At 44.8% G+C, this 19,119-nt stretch overlaps 1 pseudogene; it reads right to left on the bottom strand.

Annotated features, from left to right (window-relative positions):
* Positions 1-17,435, bottom strand: part of LOC106985239 (THAP domain-containing protein 2-like) — a 29,116-nt pseudogene extending 11,681 nt beyond the window's left edge.
* Between the last annotated feature and the right edge of the window lie 1,684 nt (positions 17,436-19,119).

Below are 19,119 nucleotides of genomic sequence, written 5' to 3'. Positions count from 1 at the left end.
ATGATACCATAACCCCAAAGAAAGGATTTCTGATGGTAGAGCAAGCAGACGAGCAGACACAACATGGTCGTCCATTTCCTGTTCTGTATCTTTTGCTCCTGCTGCTCTCTCGGCCGGGTCCCATTCGTCCATCTTCAGGTCTCAAAATTTTACTACCAATACCTTACACACCAGCTCTACAAAATCTTCTCCAGCTCCCTGGAGAAGATTAAATTTTCCCTCTGACTTGTACGATAAGTATGTCATCACATTTTGCTTCCCACCTGGACAGTACATTCTCCGAAAGCATCTCTTCCACTTCCTCCCTGAATTGGGCTAGCGCAGTGTGCTGCAAACAATGTGTGTTCAACAAATATCTGGGGCAATGAGAGGCTCAGCATTTGGCAGATGTGCAGAAGGCATATGCTTCCTTTTTATGATACACTCTTTTTGTTGAGAATAGAGTACAAGCTTATGATAATGAATTTAAATGAATGCAAAATTGTATACAAAGAAAACCCAGCCTCCTTCCTTCTCCATTCCTTATTCCCTCACCACCATTCCCAACCCAAAGTAAAGCAGTATTACCATTCTTTTTTTTTTACAATTCTTTTTTTTTTAATGTTCGTTTCTGAGAGAGTGAGAGAGAGACAGAGCATGGGTGGGGGAGGGGAAGAGAGAGAGAGGGAGACACAGAATCTGAAGCAGCCTCCAGGCTGTGAGCTGTCAGCACAGAGCCCGACCCAGGGCTCGAACTCACAAACCATGAGATCGTGATCTGAGCCAAAGTCAGATGCTTAACCGACTGAGCCACCCAAGTGCCCCTCAGTATTACCATTCTTATATATACCCTTCCAGAAATAGTTTAAACATATACAAGCATATATGTCTGTGAATAGACCTTTGCAGTTTGCACAAATGGAAGCACACTGTTCTGTAAGGTTTCTTTCTTAATATGTCCCAAAGATAGTTTCATATCACCACAATTAGATCAGCTTCATTCTTTTTCAAGGCTCTGTGATAGTCTTTCATAAAGACAGATCATGTTGTGTAACTAGTCCCCCATTGATGGATATGTAAGTTCCTTCTTTTCTTGCATATTGCCAAGAATTAATGTCCATGTTCATGTATCTTTACCTACCTGTACCAGTATATCTGTAGGAAAAAAAACTAAAAATGGAATGTATGGATCAAAGAGTAGACATGTCTTTAATTTTGATAGATGTTGCTACATTTTCTTCCAATAAAGAATGTAGAGACTTGGATGCCATTATTTCTCTAGTGGTCTTTATCTGCTTTTTCATTCTTACTCATTGCTCACTTCCACCTTTTCTGGCATTAGAAACTGCTGTCATTATTTTAACGATCGTTCCACCAAGCACCCGAAGGAGACCGAGCCAACCACCTTTTGTGGTGTCATAGCATGAGGTTGGACAAATCATTCATCCCTCAGATGAACAAAAACCCAGCCTCAGTGGGCGTACTTCTTGACATTATTTCTTTTGAGCACACCCAGTTCAATCTCTCTGAGCTGCTTTTCATCTTTACCCATAGACCAAGAGCCAAGAGAGGGAGGAGACCCAGTACACATCTATCACCCATCTTTGCCCTTCCCCTCCAGGGCAAGGAGGAGAGAGACCGACAGATACAGCAATGCTACCCCATCCCCCTCTGGCAGGCAAGGCATAAGTGCCTCATGGCCATCTTTTTTACATTTTTATTTTCTAAGGTAGGTATTCAGTTTAGGTCTGGATGTCACAGACCTTTCTGTATAAGGAAACCAAAGATTAACCTGAAGTTTGGTACTATCCATATGGTGTGAAGCCAGAGGCTTGGGAATTCCTGAGTTGTACTCTCCTGAGAGTCCCTCAACTAGGGAGTTACTGCAAAACAAGAATAACAAGATAAGCAAGGAAGCTGAGCAAGTCTCTAATTCCCTTGACATAGGAGGGAATCCCTTGACATAGGATTTCTCTTGTTAGTCAAATGGTCCCCACAATACACACACACACACACACACACACACAGACATGCCAGTAACTTCTGATTCTAAGAGGGTGGAGTCAACAAAGTAGTCCTGACCTGGTTGTAAGCACATAAGAGGCAGAACAGAGAAAGCATGGTTGAGTCTATCCTGAGTAGTCCAGCCCTGCCTGGCCTCCTTACTTCCTGGGGACCAGGCTGCAAAGGGGAGATGACACTTGCATTTATGGTATGAACTCTTCACCCACAGTGGCCTTACCCACAAGTCAAACAGGGCCCAATGAGCATCCTGAATCCTGAACTGCCAACCCTCTCTTCTTGGGGGTGAGTTAGGAAGGAAATGAGCAGAGGGGTGGAAATGTTGGAATAACCAGCCATGCGCGGGCTTCCTCCTCAACTGCCAGCATGGTAAAGGGATTTGAAAGTGTGTCCTTTGAGGTACCTGTCCTCAGTCTCACTAGACTTATTTCTCTGTGTATCCCCAGCGCCCAGCATGAAAGAGCCCTCTGAGGAGACAGCCTGGAGGAAAGAAGTCTCAAAGAGAATGTGGTTACTTTCTTTCTGCTGAAGGCTGTTAAAAAAATTCAACCAGTAAATCTGAAGATCTAATTGACTTTGTTAAGTGATTCATGAATCAGATAGCATCCTACCTAGGAAGAAAAGGAGCTCTTCAGAGCTTCGCAAAATGGAAGGTTTTTATAAGAAGGGGGATGGGCAAGGAGCTATTAACAAAAGAAAAGAAAAGGTTGTTTAGGGCAAGGTCACCTTCCCTTACTGGGAAAGGCAGTGGGGGTCTTACCTTGCTGATTACCTCATCTTCCTTTGGGTGGGGGGAAATGGAGAAAGCCCGTGTCTGATTACCTCATTCATACTGATGAGAAAATTCAGATCGGCTGGCTGAAAACTCCCCTCCTAGAGTAGTTACAACTGCAATTAAGTCTTGGTTTGCTATCCTGGGGGCAAGTGACTCCAGCTTGACCTGTGGTTTTCTTTTTACCAGAGCCATTAAGGAGAGGGAGTGGATGTGGTCTGTGTGCTTCCTAAACTAATCTTGATCCAGTGGGTAGAACTTGCAGAGAGAGACAGATGTCAATTCAGCACTTAAAAAAAAAAAATGCTTTCAACAGACAGATTATTCCAAACAGGGCATCATCTGCTTTGAGAAGTCGTGATTTCGCCATAGCCGTTAAGCATTCCAATATAAGGAGAAATGTTCTAGCGGGGATTCAAGGATTAGAGGTTTGGACTGGGTTTAGGATTTCACAACTCCTGGGAATTCGAGATTCCATGAAGTGTCCCTCCTGCCTAAGAAAATGGTGCTTTATTTCCCTCAAACACCCTGTTCCTTTGGCTCCTTGCTCTAGCCCAAGTGTGTTGTAGGACTATCTGAGGCAGCCAAAGGAAATGCATACCTCCATAGAGAGCTATCTCCATCCAATGAATACCCAGTCTCCAGAGGACTGGAATCTTCTTCTTGTTTTCCATTCGTTCCTCCCTTTGGCAAAGAGAGGACCCGGGTTGAGCCATTAAGCTGCCTCCTCGTTTCGGAGCTCGTTCGCTGTCTAGCACAGGCAGGGAGGCAGCTGTGGCATATTGGTTAGCTCCCAAATAAATATTTTATCTCTGGCCTCAGCAGCGGTGGAGAAATGGGCCTTTCAGAGATGAGCGGGCGATGGGGCTTCCTATTGGCCACACCATCTATTTAGAAGAGAAGGGGGACCTGTCATTCACTCGGGTCATCAATCTTGAAGCCCGAAACCACTCCAAACCCAGGTCCCCTAGAGTCAGAATTTGACAAATGGCAAAATAAACTCAGCATGTGCAGATGAATGAGGGGGGGCCCCCAGCTATTAAAAAGCCATCGCCATCTTCCTGCAACTGCACAGCCGCGCCGTCTTCAGCTGCCTGTGTGGGCAGGGCACCCGGGGGGGCACACAGACGGGCACCTGCAGTAATGAGCAGCTCGTCCCAGGCACCGAAGGCTGGCTGGCTTCCCAGCCCCCATCACCCCTGTGGGAGGCTGTCCTCCAGGAGTCACGAGACCCTCAAAATTAAAACAGAATAATCACACAGCAAAGATGAAGGCCCCTGGGAGAAGACAGAGATTGGTGATGCCAAGATCTAGTTATTCACTGGCAAGGACCCCGGAGTGCAAATGGAAAACAGAGTAAGTGAGAATGTCGACTGGTATGATGAATGGTCCAAGCTTGGTCCATTTGTGCAGTGAGGGGAGGACAATGAAGAAATTAATGAATTGTGCGTCTGTTAAGACTTCCAAGCCCTGCCTTGATTTTGGCCTCAGAAAATGGGTTTGTTGAGTCACCTCCAGAGCAATGACATCTCAAAACGCATGCGTGAGTCGGAGCAGGGGGCTGTGTTCCGCGGACTCTCAGGTGCTAGCAGCAAGTGCAAAGCAGAAGGCGTCGTGTCCAGGGACAAACGGTGTTGCTCCCCACTATACGCACTAAGTAGAGGTGGACTCACGTCACTATGGAAATGATTTTCCTTATGGAATGCACTTCACCCCACAGGACCCACACAAGTTCCTTCAAATATCCTGGGAAAGAGAACAGGCTTCTCTTCCATCCTGGGCTTTCAGAAGTCCCAAAATGAGGTGCAGCGTTAGTGTCTTGGGGACAAAATGTGATCAGACTCCTTTCTCTTTCACCCACGTCCCTCTCTCTGCTCTATTATTCCTTACCTAAGTATCTCTCTCTGCCTCTCCCTCTTTGGGTCTCTTTTTTCTCAATCCCTGTCTCTGTATTTCCCTCCAGGATGTCATATGTAGCTGCTATAGTTTCCACCACACTGGCTCCTGCAGGCATGAGGTCGGTGGACAGTTAGGGGAACTTGGGCCCCCTTGAACTGAAGGACTTCTCTACCATCTGTCTCTGGCTCTGTCTCCCTCTCCCAGACGAATCCAAGGGCACTCAAATGAAAGTCCCGAAAGTCTGTCTTACTTCCTAATCCAAGCCCGCTCTGTTTTCCCTGAGTGCCAGAGAGGGTAAATGACTTGCCCAAAGTCAGAGAGTAAATCAGTGCAGGTAAGGGGAAGGTTGGGATGCTACTGGACCCCAAGTCCCCTGAGGGCGGTGTAAGGGGGAAAGGAGGGGGGTAGTGGAGAGGGACCAGAGGACAGAAAGGAAGACTTTGAAATCTGTTTGATCTCAGGACATATCTGGGACATTCAAGACAGTGGGGACTATTGTGATAGTCATGGAACCAAATTAAAATGTAAAAGAGAAACGTGTTTGGCATCCTCAGTGTAAATGGACCTTGACAAGTCCTGGGAAGTCCCTGCCTTCAGATTACCATGGCCTCAGAGGGGGAGACATGAGGCCCAGAGCTAACAGAGGAAGGGAAGAGCTCCCCATGGCAGATTCTCCCTCCCCAGGGAGGGACCTCCCAGTGCAGGGAGCCTACACTGCAACCTCTGAGGTGGGAGTAGGTAGGAACCATCATAGTGGACATCCTCCACACCTCCTCCCCTCCCCATGGGCACTGCTAGCAGGCCAGCCTAGAAACATCCCCTTCTCCCTCCTCCCCATCCAAACTGGCCCCACGTCCTCTCTGCTCTACCCACCAGATTCTCCCATAGCTGCTGCCTCCAGTCTCCTGGCTGCCACTGATGGCTTAAACCTCTCCAGTTCCCTCCTCCCCTCAGGCACAGCTCCCAACAAGCTCCCATCCTTGCATCTTCCTGCCTCCAATGTATTAGTTCCACAAGCACGCGGAGTCTCAGGCAGGGGGTTGGAGAACCAAGCAGGGACGGGACTGGGTTAGGTGAGAAATGGCGGGTGAGCAGGGAGCTTGGACCGGAGTGGCAGCTGTGGAGGGGGAGATAAGTGGGCAGCTGGGAGAGATGCTTAAGAGGTATAATCGACGTATTCATGCCGCAATGAGGACCAAATTGGGGGCATTTACAAAAGCTTGTTGATTGATCTGTGGTTACTCATTGGTGCTAATGGTTTTAATCAAGGGAAGAGATCTCAATAAAAACAAATGATTACTCTTTATAATAGAAGTGTCAATGGGCACTTAATGAATGAATTTGGTAATTCCTCTTCCTGCTGAGACATTCAGTCTTGGGTGAGAATATTTAGGACCTTAACCCTGACTGCTTTTTGGGCTGTGCCCCACTTTGCGTGACCTTGGGAACCTTGGAAATGCACCCCCAGGGACACAGCAGAGTGCTCCCCAATCACCTGCTTCCTGTGTCCCCATTTCTGGAGAATCTGCCCATCGACCCTTGTCTCGCAGAAGCCAAGAGCCTTTCAGGCATAGGAACAGAAGCATTTCACCAGGAATGAGAAAGAATAAATAGCAGCCTGCCCGTAGCACCTTGCCTGATACTGAAGGCAGGACACTGGCCTCACCTCCACCGGCCCTTAGCTGATTCTCAGCACCCTTTCACACCCTGGTCCCTCTCAGAGCCCCAGTCTTTGACCTGCTACTGACCACAGAGAGCCCATTCTTCTCATCCAAATTCATGGTCCCTTTCATCTCTCTATGGACCTATCACAGGGCACCAACTTCTCTCTCCTCTCACTCCCAGAAGCAGCAAAGATGATCCAGGCAACCTTGCCCTAAGCCTGTACTAACCTAACCCATCCCCAAAGATATGGCCCATATCCAGCCCAGAGACCACAGGAAAAACAGAACTGTCGCCCCCTCTAACAGACATTTCATGGCTCTGACCTCTCCAAGACCAAGATTTTAATTCTGCCTCTGCCTCTGCCTCCCTGTCTGACCTTGGGGAAAATGGTCTGACCTCTCTGGGCCTGCAGTTCTGCAAAGGAAGATCAACGTTGAGCTCAAGGACTGTTGTGGTAGGGAAATGCCTAGCAAGGTGCCTGGCCCATAGGATCTGGGAGAGATACTTTGCTCTGTTCAGTGAATTTTCCTCTCTCCCTTTCTCTCTGCAGTACCACAAACTGTGGGAAGGCAGATAAGGAACATCACCCATAACAGCCAAGTTATCAACGGAATTCCAAGAACCACAGAGGCTGTGGGGCCCCCACTGTCAGACATGTGGGCTAGGCAGCTGCACATTGAACCCTCCAGCCCCTGCCCCTTTGTTTTCAGCCCCGTAGATAGCAGTTTTCAGCAAGGAGAGCTGAAAAGTGGCCCAACCAAGGTTTGAGCTGAACAAATCAAGAGCACCAAGCAAGAGGAGCCCGTGCCTAATGCAGCTTAGAGTTACAAATGGTAACAATCTTACAATCCAAACTTGAAACAATAGGGTGGAAAATTGCTCCTAATGAAGATTCTGAGCAGAATTGCGACAGAACCATGTGCACTAGCCCAGGCCAGGTTGGCCATGCCAGAAAATCCGCCTCGGTTCATTGCAGCATTGACTGAACTGTGGTCATCCGTGCATCATTTATTCATTATTGCATTCAATCATTTGCTCACATATTGTTTCACCTATTCAAATTGCTATCCCTGCTTCCATTTCTTACGCATTCATTGACTTATCCTCCGTTCATTTATTTGCTCTTTTGTTCTTTCATTTATTCACTCACACATCGGTTCAACAATATCTTATGAACATCTTTGTGCCAGACACAAGTGCCTGTTAGTATCCGCTCATATCCACTTCGATCCTAGACATCACTGCCCGGGTACAAAGGAAACTTTTGCCCTTGCAGAGTTTTGGAAAGCACCGTCAGCCCAAGAAGAGCTGGGAAGGGAAATGTGCTATGCTGGATGCCCTTCCCCTGCTCCTCAAAGATGATACAGTATTATAGGCACAGAGCCAGGGAAGGACATCAGAAAGCAACCCATTCAGGGAAGGGCCTTGACAAAGCCCAGGGTCTAAGAAAAGGGAATGAGTAAATGGAGGAATGAGCGGACATTAAGCCCCATGATGAAGACAGGCACTGTGAACACAGCCTGATCTGATGGGCATGGGCTAGGAAACTGAAGGTAAGGCACAGGGACGGGCTGGTGCTCACTCAGGGATCTTGAGTCCCGGGTGAGGGTGTCCCTCGAAACCAGTAGTTCTCAAACCCTGACCTGCAGAAGAATGTGTTACTGAGCTAACCTGGCTTATTAATTTTTTCTCAACCCAGGGAAGAAAATAAGCTAACAGATACGGCGTTCTCAATTAATATTTTCCTCCTCTCACTTATGGTTCCAAACTGTTAGTGCCTCTTATTTATTTAGACCAGGGTCTACTCGGAGAGGATATCCAATCAAGCACAAAATTATGTATCTGTTATTTCGAGTTTTCTGGTCCAGAATTCCATGGCTTCTGGATGCTGTGGCCCCTCATCACGTTTGCCTACAAAAGCATTGCAATTCTGATGGAGAGAGGAGACGAAAAGCAGCTGGTTATTGTTAAGCCTGTGTTGTCGGGCATTTAATTCACACGAATAATTACTTAAATAGAGTTTTCTACTCTACCATTTTTTCACGTATGACTGGAACTGGGAAGTTGATGTCTAACACACATTTTAAGATGAGCAAACTGAGAATCATATAGCAAGTACCAGAGCCATATTCAAACCTTGATCTGGCTTCTTTTCTTTACACTACACCAGAATATCCTGCCCTCCTGCCACCCATCACCTACAGCCACGACCCAGAGATGGACCCAGAGCTGCCTGTTGCCTCGTGTTCCCTCCACTCTATCACATTGCCATGACATTTGTCGGGGAATGAAAATCAGTCAAAACAGAAAAATGAAAGCTACAAATGAAACAAAAGTTAGTTATTGAATTAAGCTGCTTTCTCTTTTTTAACATAATTCACTCACATCAATTTATGTGCATAGGCCCAGCAGGTGGCCTCTGAGTATTCAACTCTGTCCAGTATCTGAACAAAAAAAGGAAGCTCGTCAGAAGCGATTTATTGGGGCTGCCATTGCACGGGTCACCGTTCTTACAAAGGATGGGAGTCACAGTCATGAACAGGAAGGATTTGAAAGTGACATCATCATGCTGACATCTGATGACATTAAGGACCTTCTGACAGCTGAGTTGCCAACTAACTGCCTCCTTGCCTTAGCCTGGCATTTGATCCAATACGTAAATTGACCTGGCTGTGGACTGTGTGGTTGCTATCAGGCCAAGTCAGTCCCAGCTTGGCTCCCAGAATTCCTTGGACTTTTCAGATCTGGTGTTATTGCATTAAATCCATTAGGAGTAAATCATTTATCCAACCTAATGTTCTTCATCTGCAAAGACCTGCAGTTCTAATTGTGTCTGTAATCAGACTGTTTCATTACTAACTTTATTGAATTAATTTTTTAATTAACGTGCCTAGGACCCAAGAGGACTTTTCCTTATTTCCTTATCACTTGAAAAAATATATAAAGTTGAGAATTTTAGGATAATTTGGTATACACATGCCAGGAACAACACATCATGGCATATCACTAGGCTGGGGATGAGAAAAAAATAAAATGCTTGGAAGGAGTCTTAAATGATCCATGGCTATTATCCCAATAGATCAAGGATATTAATAATAACAACTATTGCCATTATTTGAGGACCTATTGGCTTCAGCACAGCTCTGAGAGATTTAGCATAAAATAACAGTTATTAGAACAGTCACTGGGTTCAAATCCCAGCTCAGCCACTTTTTGCTGAGTGACTTAGGACACTGAGTTACTAAACTTTCTCTAAGGTAGTTTCCTCACAAGACTCACAGTCCAGTGCCCAACACATATCAAGTGCTCAGTGAATGTCAGCTATCATTATTATTATTATTTATTTCTCTCCCATCTTCTCAAGTTTTGTACACATTGTATGAGTGAGGAAACTAAAACTCAGAGAAATTAACTAACTAGATTACATGGCTAGGAAACAGCAGAGCCGGGAAGTCAGTTTGTCCAGATTTTGAACCTAGGTCCATCACTTTCTCTTGTCCCTTTTCCATCTGAGAGTGATTAAAGGCCAAAATATTAGTCTGCTATCACCTTAAACATGTCTGTTCATCATCTCGTGCAAATACAGTTTCACGAGCAGCCCTTTGACCTCCCAGAATGCTCTAAGCTTCCATTACACTTGTAAACTCTTTAGGGGTAGGAACATACCTTCCACATCTTTACAGATTCCAAAGTCTTCCCCATAGCAGGATTCAGAAAGTAATTTAGCAAATGCTTGCATAGTCCTTACTCTGTGTCAGTCAGTGTTCTAAGTGCTACACAAATATTTATCCTTGTAATCTTCATAGCCACTCTCCAAGGGGGCTACTGGTATTATTTCCACTTAGGGATGAGGAAACTAAAGCGCAGAAACTTTAAGAACTTGAAAAAGGACACACAGCTAATAAGAGATAAAGTCAAGATTCAAAGTCTACATTGTGTTCTGGTCTATGTTTGATAGAACAAAAGAAACAACAGTCAGAACCAGACCTTGCGGAAAATTCAATCTTATATAGGTAAGACCTGGCCCAGACATGATTATTCATAATTTATGCCTCATCTCCATTGCAAAAGGAATGTTAACAGACTGGCTTTAAAGAACTGAAAGTATGCACCAGACATAGCACCCTAAAGGTCCTGTCTCACCGACTCTCACCACACACCAAGTGGGCCAGGGCACAAGCTAGTTTTACTTCTGGAATACCCTTCCACCTGGAAGATTCACAGTCGCCCATCAAGCTTTACCTACCTGTATCAATTGTACCCACAAGATTTTAATTTATGGAGGTGATGGAGTAATGATGTGGAGAGGCTAATGCCACCGAAAGACATTTTTTTATTATATTTCCTGAGAGAAGGGAACACCAGTCTGGTCAGGAGACAGAGGGGGTGAGGAGAAAGCATGGCCTAGTGCCTTTATTGCATTTTCTTTTTTTTTTTTTAACGTTTATTTATTTTTGAGACAGAGAGAGACAGAGCATGAACAGGGGAGGGGCAGAGAGAGAGGGAGACACAGAATCGGAAGCAGGCTCCAGGCTCCGAGCTGTCAGCACAGAGCCCGACACGGGGCTCGAACTCACAGAGTGCGAGATCGTGACCTGAGCTGAAGTCGGACGCTCAACTGACTGAGTCACCCAGGCGCCCCCCTTTATTGCATTTTCTATGGGAAAGGCAAGTCAGAACAGTAGGAGTAGCTGAGGACTGACTAGTTTGTGTAATGCTGGTAGGTCTGGACTCCAGGAGTGGTCTCTGATTGTCTAGACCTGGCTCTAGGATGATTTAGGGCAGAAGACTATTGATTGCCTCCTGGAATATAATAGCCAGAGAGAGGAAGGGGTTCAGAGTTTGGGTTCTGGATTGGTTAGTTTACATATGAAAGGTGGAGCCCTAAGAATTGGCTGGCCCTGGGAGAGAGAGTCACTCCCCACTCAGTGACGTCACAAATGCCAGAGCATCAAGAATACAGAAAACAAGGAAATATAATTAATACACTATCCTGGAAAGTTGTCCCCTATTTCTCTATTCTTACTGTTTCCTCCTTTCTCTACTGCCATAGTATATGGAGCAGGCCTCTCTTACGGAATTCTATTTGCACTTATTCCCATGACTCCTTCTGTATTTTATCCATCATTTCAACCCCAGTGCCTAGAATGGTCCATGCTGTGTGCTTAGAGAGACACTTGATGATTGAATGAATGTGACAGAAGGACCAAAAGTGGACCAGAGAGCAGAGAAAAAGTTAAATCAGAGATGACACTATATATTTCACTCTGCTCTAACTGGTGTGGAGTGTCCTGGCAGTCTAGACAAGAAGGAGAAGAAAGTGGAGGAATAGAGGAAGAAGGAGAAGGAGAAGGAAGGAGAAGGAAAAAGAAAAGGAGAAGCAGCCACAATGGGCTCAGTGCTCCCACTGTTTATCAAATAAGTCATTCACCTTTTTGTCAGGTACTAAATTCTATGGGGTACTTGCTAAATTAGGTCTCATGGGAAGAACGTCGAGTAGTTTATACAATGGCCAGCAGTACCTGTATAGTCTTCATGTGGTCATTTTATTCATTGAACTTGGATAAAATAGAAAGAATAGTGTTGTAACAACTGAAAAAAGCATTTCATGGGTATCCAGGCTACTGAAGTACAAGCATCCTTCTTTCTGGGAATCTAACAGGACATCCATAGCCCAGAGGATTGTATGGCTAGCACAATACATATGGTGTCTTCCTTAAATGTCACCCAATTCAATATGCATTTTACAGAAGCTGAAGAGCTGTCAGATCAAGACTGAGCTCTGAGACAAGGGTCTGGAGTGTGATTAATTGAAACTTGAGCCATCTGCTTCAGACGTTGCCCATGGGTCCTGGGGGTAGACAGCCATCAAGAGCCTAAACACAAACCAATGTGGAGACCCAGGATGTATGGTTGACCTCTGCTCTCATCCTGAAAGTGTTGTCTGAGCCCTCACTCTGGGTCATCTTTCTTTCTTTCTTTCTTTCTTTCTTTCTTTCTTTCTTTCTACTTTTTAAAAAATACCTTTATTAAGGTATAATTGACATGCCACAAAATGTATTCATTTTAAATGTACAATTGAACAAATGTTAGTAAATTTACAGAGTTTAGTAATTTAGTAAATTTGCAACTACCACCGCAATCAAGTTCGAGAACATTTCTATCACCCCAGAAAGAAACCTCATGCCCATTTATGGTCACTCCTAGTTCCCATCTCTGGTTATAGTCAAACACTAAGCACCCTCATCTTTTCCTTTTATCATTTAAACCCTTCCCCACCCAAACGTGACAACCTCAGGCTCTTGAGGTCTTCTAAGCAAGAGCATCTCTTTGCTTTTTATGGAAGTCAGTGTAAAAGAATGAAACTTGTTTTCACTTAGCAGGGAGACTTGGCAAAATTGTAGCTTTGCACGAAGCTAGAAATACCAATAGCCAAAAATAATAAGCAACTCTCCGTAAGTTCTGGTTATCCAGAGAAAGCCGTCTTTCTGACTGCCCAGCCACCGTCCCATTTTGGCGTTCACACAAGTCGCTTCCTCTCTTTGAGGCTTGGCTTCTTCACCCTGTTGATTGCCAAGGTTCGCTCAAGCTCTAGGTTTACAAGAGCCTTTAATGGAAGTGAAAAGGGGACAGCAAATGATGATGGTTGTTTTCTCCCTCAACACTAACTCTTTCTTTTCAAAGGTCAGCAAATCCCACACCTGCCTGAGAGATCATTTTCACCTACTCAGGTGCTTGTAGCCAGTTCCACCAGATGAGGCTTTTCACAGAAGGATAAAATACCTTTAAACATATTTTAGTTTCTTTCCTTGTTTAAAATACTGTGGGCTTTTTTTCTGTGCAAGAGAGATAGGCAGCCTTAGTTTAACTAAAGCAGCATGTGGCAGCCACACATAAGTAGATTCCTGTTGAATGCAAAGATAAGATCAACCCAACCAGACAACTGATGGGGGGAGAAATGTGAGAGTGTGACCTTCTTAAATGGAAATGGAAATGTGGTCCCTTCTGATTGGAACAAAGAGTCCTAGAGAGTGGGAAACCGTGTGCCTGCCTTCTTTCTCTTCCAAATCTTCACCTTCTATATAGTGCATCTATTAATATGATGAGACAACTGTATTCTGTTAATACTAAGAATAGTAACCAGATAACTTTCTCATAGGCTGTACCTCAGTCTGCTCATGAACGCTGGGTAAGCCCTGCGTAGTCATTGACAATGGGCTCTACAGTCAGGGCCCATGCTGGAGTTTCTGAGCCTGTTAACCAATAGCAGGTAGAAGTGGCAGAACCAGGGGAAGATCTAAATCTTAGTAGAAGTGAAAACACTTGGCCATAGAAAGTCATGGTCAAAAAGTATCTAAGGGTAAGGCAAGACCATAAAATGGAAGAAAGACTTGAGGCTAAAAATAAGTCTATGCATGAAGCCCACCATGCAGTGTGGTTGCCCAGAATTAACCCCCCTAACCCCAGCCTTCCATCAGCTTTCCCAATGAACTTGGGGCTTATAAGAAGGTTGGTCCAGAAGGAGTCACACATGGACCCCAAGAGGGAGGATTGCAAAGATCCCCAAAAACATTCCTGGACAACAGCTTTCTTGCTCTGTGAAATAGAGGGCTCTGGAGGAAATTAGAGTCAGGTAAGAGAATCAATTCTCTCAGAATCTTTTGGGTCAGGCATCATTTGAAGATATCTGAAGCTCCCAGAAAGGTCACTCTAAGGAAAGAGACCTCCCATAACTTAATTTCCTTTTGTTACAGTGTGAGCTTTATTTTCTCCCACTCTCACCTTCCCTCTATCTCTTTCCCAGGCCTGCCAAGTCCTGTTTATTAAAAGTGTTGTGTCCAATTTACCCAGCTTTTAATTAAGCTGTCAAGTTGAAATGGGATTGTCTCCTGGGAAGCGAACAAAAATTTTATGGTCATTTAATTTTTGCTTAAGATTAAAAATCCTACTTCTGGCATGCTTAAAATTATTAATGAGATCCAGGAATTCTTGCCCATTTGTGTCCATTACAAGACATAAATCATTAAGCTCAATTAGGGGTAAGGGAAACGTGTGAAGTTACAGCTGGAGGTTGTGTTTAGTCACGTCTATTCAAAGCAGCCAAGTGATGAAGATATGACCATCGGGGGGCAGGTGGGGAACAGAAGGACGGAAGGGGGAGATAGCAGATGGCCGAGTTAGGGATAAAGGAATGGACACAAAGGGAGGAATGGAAAGAGAGAACGTTAGAATAACCAAGGGGTCAAGGAATAAAGTTCCTATAGAAGACCAGGGTGAGCAGAAGGAGGGAAAGGAATAGAGAGGTGAATTACAGGAGGTAAGGGACATATTTGTAGTTCTCACCAATAGTTGTGATTCTCCTCTTCTTCCAAACACAAGGGAAGATTATACATCCCTGGCCCCATGAAATTAGGCATGACTATGTGACTTCCTTTGGCCATTCAACTGAGAGCAGAAGTGATATGTGTGAGCATATCATAAGTGAAAGCACTTAAAAGCACTAATTCCCCTTGTTTCCTCCTCTGCTAGAGTGTTGAGATTGTGATGTCATTCACCTAATTTACTCTCTGTCAGTCTGGACTCCTGAGTGACTAGGACGGTGAGAACCCTCCCGTGACTTACTTAAAGTATACAATATGACTGAGAAATAAACCTGTATTGTTTTAGGCCACTAAGATAACAGAAGTGTTTGTTCCTTCATCATAATTCAACTATTGAGACTGACACAGGTGGGTTGAAAGCAGAGATACTGACCTGTAATAGGGAGAGGCTGTGGACAGGCCAGGTAGAACCATAAAGCATTAAGAGTGAGGACATGTGAGAGACAAAATCTGAGCAAAATCTGAATTCTCAGTCCCGGGACAATGTTTTGCATAGAATAGATATGTAGAATGGAATCAAATGGACATGAATCAAAGTTCTTTCTACATTTCTAATCATATGCTGTTTGCATGGTAGATGGTAGATCTTTCTCAGCTCTCAGTATAAAGGTTCCAGTTTCTCCCCAAAGAGAGACTTCTGGATAACAAATCTCCCCATTATCAGGCCCACCTTTGGAGGAAGTAGGGTTGGAGAGATCCACAATGCTCACAACCTCATCTGCTCCAGCCAATATTCACCTTCTGTGCTTCTACCTTATATCCCTCCCCTCGAGACCTCTCCTATGTTCCTCTAAGCTTACTTCCCCTTGCTTGGTCTTCCCAAGACCAAAATTGGTCCCAAGATTGTCCACATACTTGAAACTTTAGGTCCTGACAGACCCCTGGGGCAGTGTTATTTCCCTGCAATGAAACTTCAACCAGACTGTATAGATAGAGCAAGGAACATAATGATTGGCACACATTGACAACTGTTAGCTCCCACCTTCCCTCTGGAAGATGCTTCTCAGGAACTTTCCAGATATCCTAATCTAGCAATCCCTTGTCAAGATGGCTTTGCAGCTCAAGGAGAAAAGAGAGAGAAGTTGATGGGAAGGTTCAGCTTCAACCCAGACCAGGCTCCTTATGATCAACAGAGAAATTAATAATGTATGGTCCAGAATGGACTTCTGACCCAGACACAAGTAGACAGATCTCTAAAATAGCTCAGGTCTGCATATTTTGTCCCATGCTCACACAAAATTTTGGGGAGGTAAACTAGTGAGGTAGATAGGGTCCCAGGCTTATCTGAAAAAGGCTCGTTTTTCTATTTCCCAAAGACACAAGTTATCAAGTGTAGGATGGGGCAGAGTGATGGCCACACTGAACAGAGGTCACTTTTTGGCACTGCCTACTGCTATCATGGACACACACACACACAAACACATACACACACAAACACACACACACACACACACACACACACACACACACCCCTCAGGAAAGCCCAATCATGGGCTTTCTACCCATGCCTGTCTCTCCAATAGAAATTCCTGAAAGCTGGGGAAGGGACACATATCATGCGATGTGGCAAAAATGTAATCGCACTGAAGACAGAAGCTGCTTCTCAGTCACCTTGGGGCTCCAGCACTGTCCCTGCACATGATGGCCAGCATGAACTGGAGAAACAGTTCATGATCTAGATGGGATTTTTAAAATCTAACTCCACCTAAGGATGGAGAGTGGGTTTTCTGGGTCAGAAGAGAGTGTAGACAAAAGGGGTGGAGTGGGATTGGGGTTGTAATCACTCAGGAGCGCAAGGTCAGGCCTTTCACCTTATTGCCTCCCTCCTCACACTCCAGTGTGTCTCTGCTTGACCTCAAGTGTGGGGGTCTCAGATGCGTGATTTCCTGAAGACTGTGCAAACAGGCTGCCAGAGATGCTTGAAGAGGACAGATTCCTAGTAGTGCCAGATTAGACAGAGTGGGTTTTATTATACAGATCCCAACACCAGTAGATAGAGAAGGGGCTCATGAAGGACAAGACCTTGGACCCAGAAAGTCATCAGGAACCATGGTGCCCATGACCCCACCTTATCTTCCCTGGACCCACCTGATCTCTCATCTCTGCCCATCTCTGTGTATCTGTTTTCTACTTTCTCCCTCAAGCCTTGCAATCACTGCTTCCTTGGGTAAACAGTGGAAGGTGGCCACCATAAAATGGCACCATCACTCTTTGAACCTGCATCACCTGCAAGTGAGGCATCTGCAGTGAAGTGTTCAAGTCTTTGACTCCCAAATCCCCAGGGGAGAGGAATGTAGAGCCCTAAATTCTGGCACACAGGAGGAGATCAGTAAATGGTGACTTAATATGGATGACAGTAAGACTTGAGATGCAGTCTTTGTTCTGCCTCTGATGGCTGTGCAGTCCTGGACAAGTCACTTCATTACTGAAATCTCTGAAAATGGTGGCAATAGTGTTGGCCTCTGCTACCTCTCAAGGATGTTGTGAGCATCAGAGTTAAAAGGATACAAAAGTGTTCCATAAACTCTGAAGTTCCATGGATGTGAAGAAGTTTATGCCCTCTTTATTATGATCATCACCATTGTCATCATCACCACCATCATCATCATTATCACCGCCACCACGACGACCACCACTACCATCATCACCACTATCATAAACATCACCACCACCATCATCACTATGACTACCACCACCACCAATAAGGCCAATGCCATCTTGGTTTCCACAGGCTTCCAGAAGTCATGAGTCTGAAACTTTGTTTGTAAGCTAGGCTCCCTCTTTTCACTCAGAGTGGCTTCCAAATCTTTCATTGCATTAACCTGGACTACTTCTAACTTATTCAATTATACACTCAACAAATATTCATTGAGAACCTGCTATATTCCAGGCTCTGTTCCAGATGTTGGAGATGTATCAGTGAATAAGATAGACAACTATTCCTAATCTCATGGATTTTACATTCTACTGTGGGAGGGGGAGAGAAATAATGAATAAGAGGCATGATATATAAGTAAATTACATGTTGTGTTAGAAGGTGGTCAAGCCATGGAAAAACAAAAACATAAAGTAATATCAGGTGCCCAAGGAGAGAGAGCAGACAGAGGTGTCTCCCTGTGCCTTCTCTACAGCCTATACTGTCCCCCACCATTGTGGAAAACTTCCTAGCCTAAGATTTCTTTTTTCACTGTGATCTTCATTGAGAAGGTCATTATTTAGCAAATATAAATCACTGTGACCAAAAAAAAAAAAAATCCGATTAAAAAGAGATCTAAAAATAAGGTACAGTGAATTAGTAAATTATTCACAATAAAACTGGGATCTCAACCAATATGAAGAGTACAGTGAAAAAGTTATAGAGCCAGAGAAATGCCCTAACGAGGCTCCTCTAGCAAGACCTTGAGCTGTGCCTCGAGCTTTCTCACTCACCAACCAGATACCAACAGGGCATTGCCTTTTTACCTCAGGGGCCCAAAGGCCTTCCCCTGGCTTTGGCCTATCCCAGACCCCAGGGCCATCTCCAGTCAAAACAGAAAGTAAGTCCAATGTGTTCTTGTAGCCCCATATCCCTCACCTCACTTTCCTCTGGTTGTCTTTCCTCTAGTTTCTTTGCACTCCCTCCAACCTTGTTATCTCTTATCTTTAGTCTGTCTCCTATTTCCACCTACACTTACACTCCACTAACATTTATTGAGCACCTACTATGTACCAGCCCCCATTTAGCCACAGGGAATACACAGCTGAGTGACACAGGACCTGTACAGAAGGAGCTCACATCCTAAGATGGACAAGTAAATAGACCCTCACAAATAGCCAAGATTAGTGCTTTGACAGGGACCATGCAAAATGTGAGGTGAGAAATATGAGAGGAGAAGGTATATCCTAGAGAAATTTGGTAACAGATGCAGTCCCTGACCCAGCCCTCTCTGGAAGTGGGTGCATCCTCTAAACAGCCCTGTGTTTGTATCTGTCATCATCTTTTCCACTCTACATTGTAATTGTGTATTTTCTCATCTGCCCCCCAGACAGTGAGCAGTCTAGGCAGGACCTGTGCTGCCTTAATAGTCCTTGTAGCCCAAGCCCATAGCACAGAGTGATGACTCAGAATGTTATAAGTTCCTGTGCTCAATGACATTTGTGCTGAGCTTTGAAAGATGAGTCAGAGTTCAACAGGTGGGGGAGGGAAGAAAGAATACATTCATTCATACTAAGCTCCAGGATTTACAGTGCCTTCGTCCCCACTCCCAGCTATGGGGATGAGAGCCACAAATTAACAGAAGGAAGAAACCACTAATGGTGGACTGGAGCAGGCAGTGGGGGAGGGTAAGTGAATTTCCCAATAATGGCCCCCTCATTGAAGTTGCCACTGATATGTTTTCAGTGTGTGTGAAAGATTGCTAG

Source organism: Acinonyx jubatus, chromosome E1 (assembly GCF_027475565.1).
Source record: "Acinonyx jubatus isolate Ajub_Pintada_27869175 chromosome E1, VMU_Ajub_asm_v1.0, whole genome shotgun sequence".
NCBI lineage: Eukaryota > Metazoa > Chordata > Mammalia > Carnivora > Felidae > Acinonyx > Acinonyx jubatus.
The sequence above is the reverse complement of the archived record's forward strand: the minus strand, read 5'-3'. Positions and strand labels throughout refer to the sequence as shown.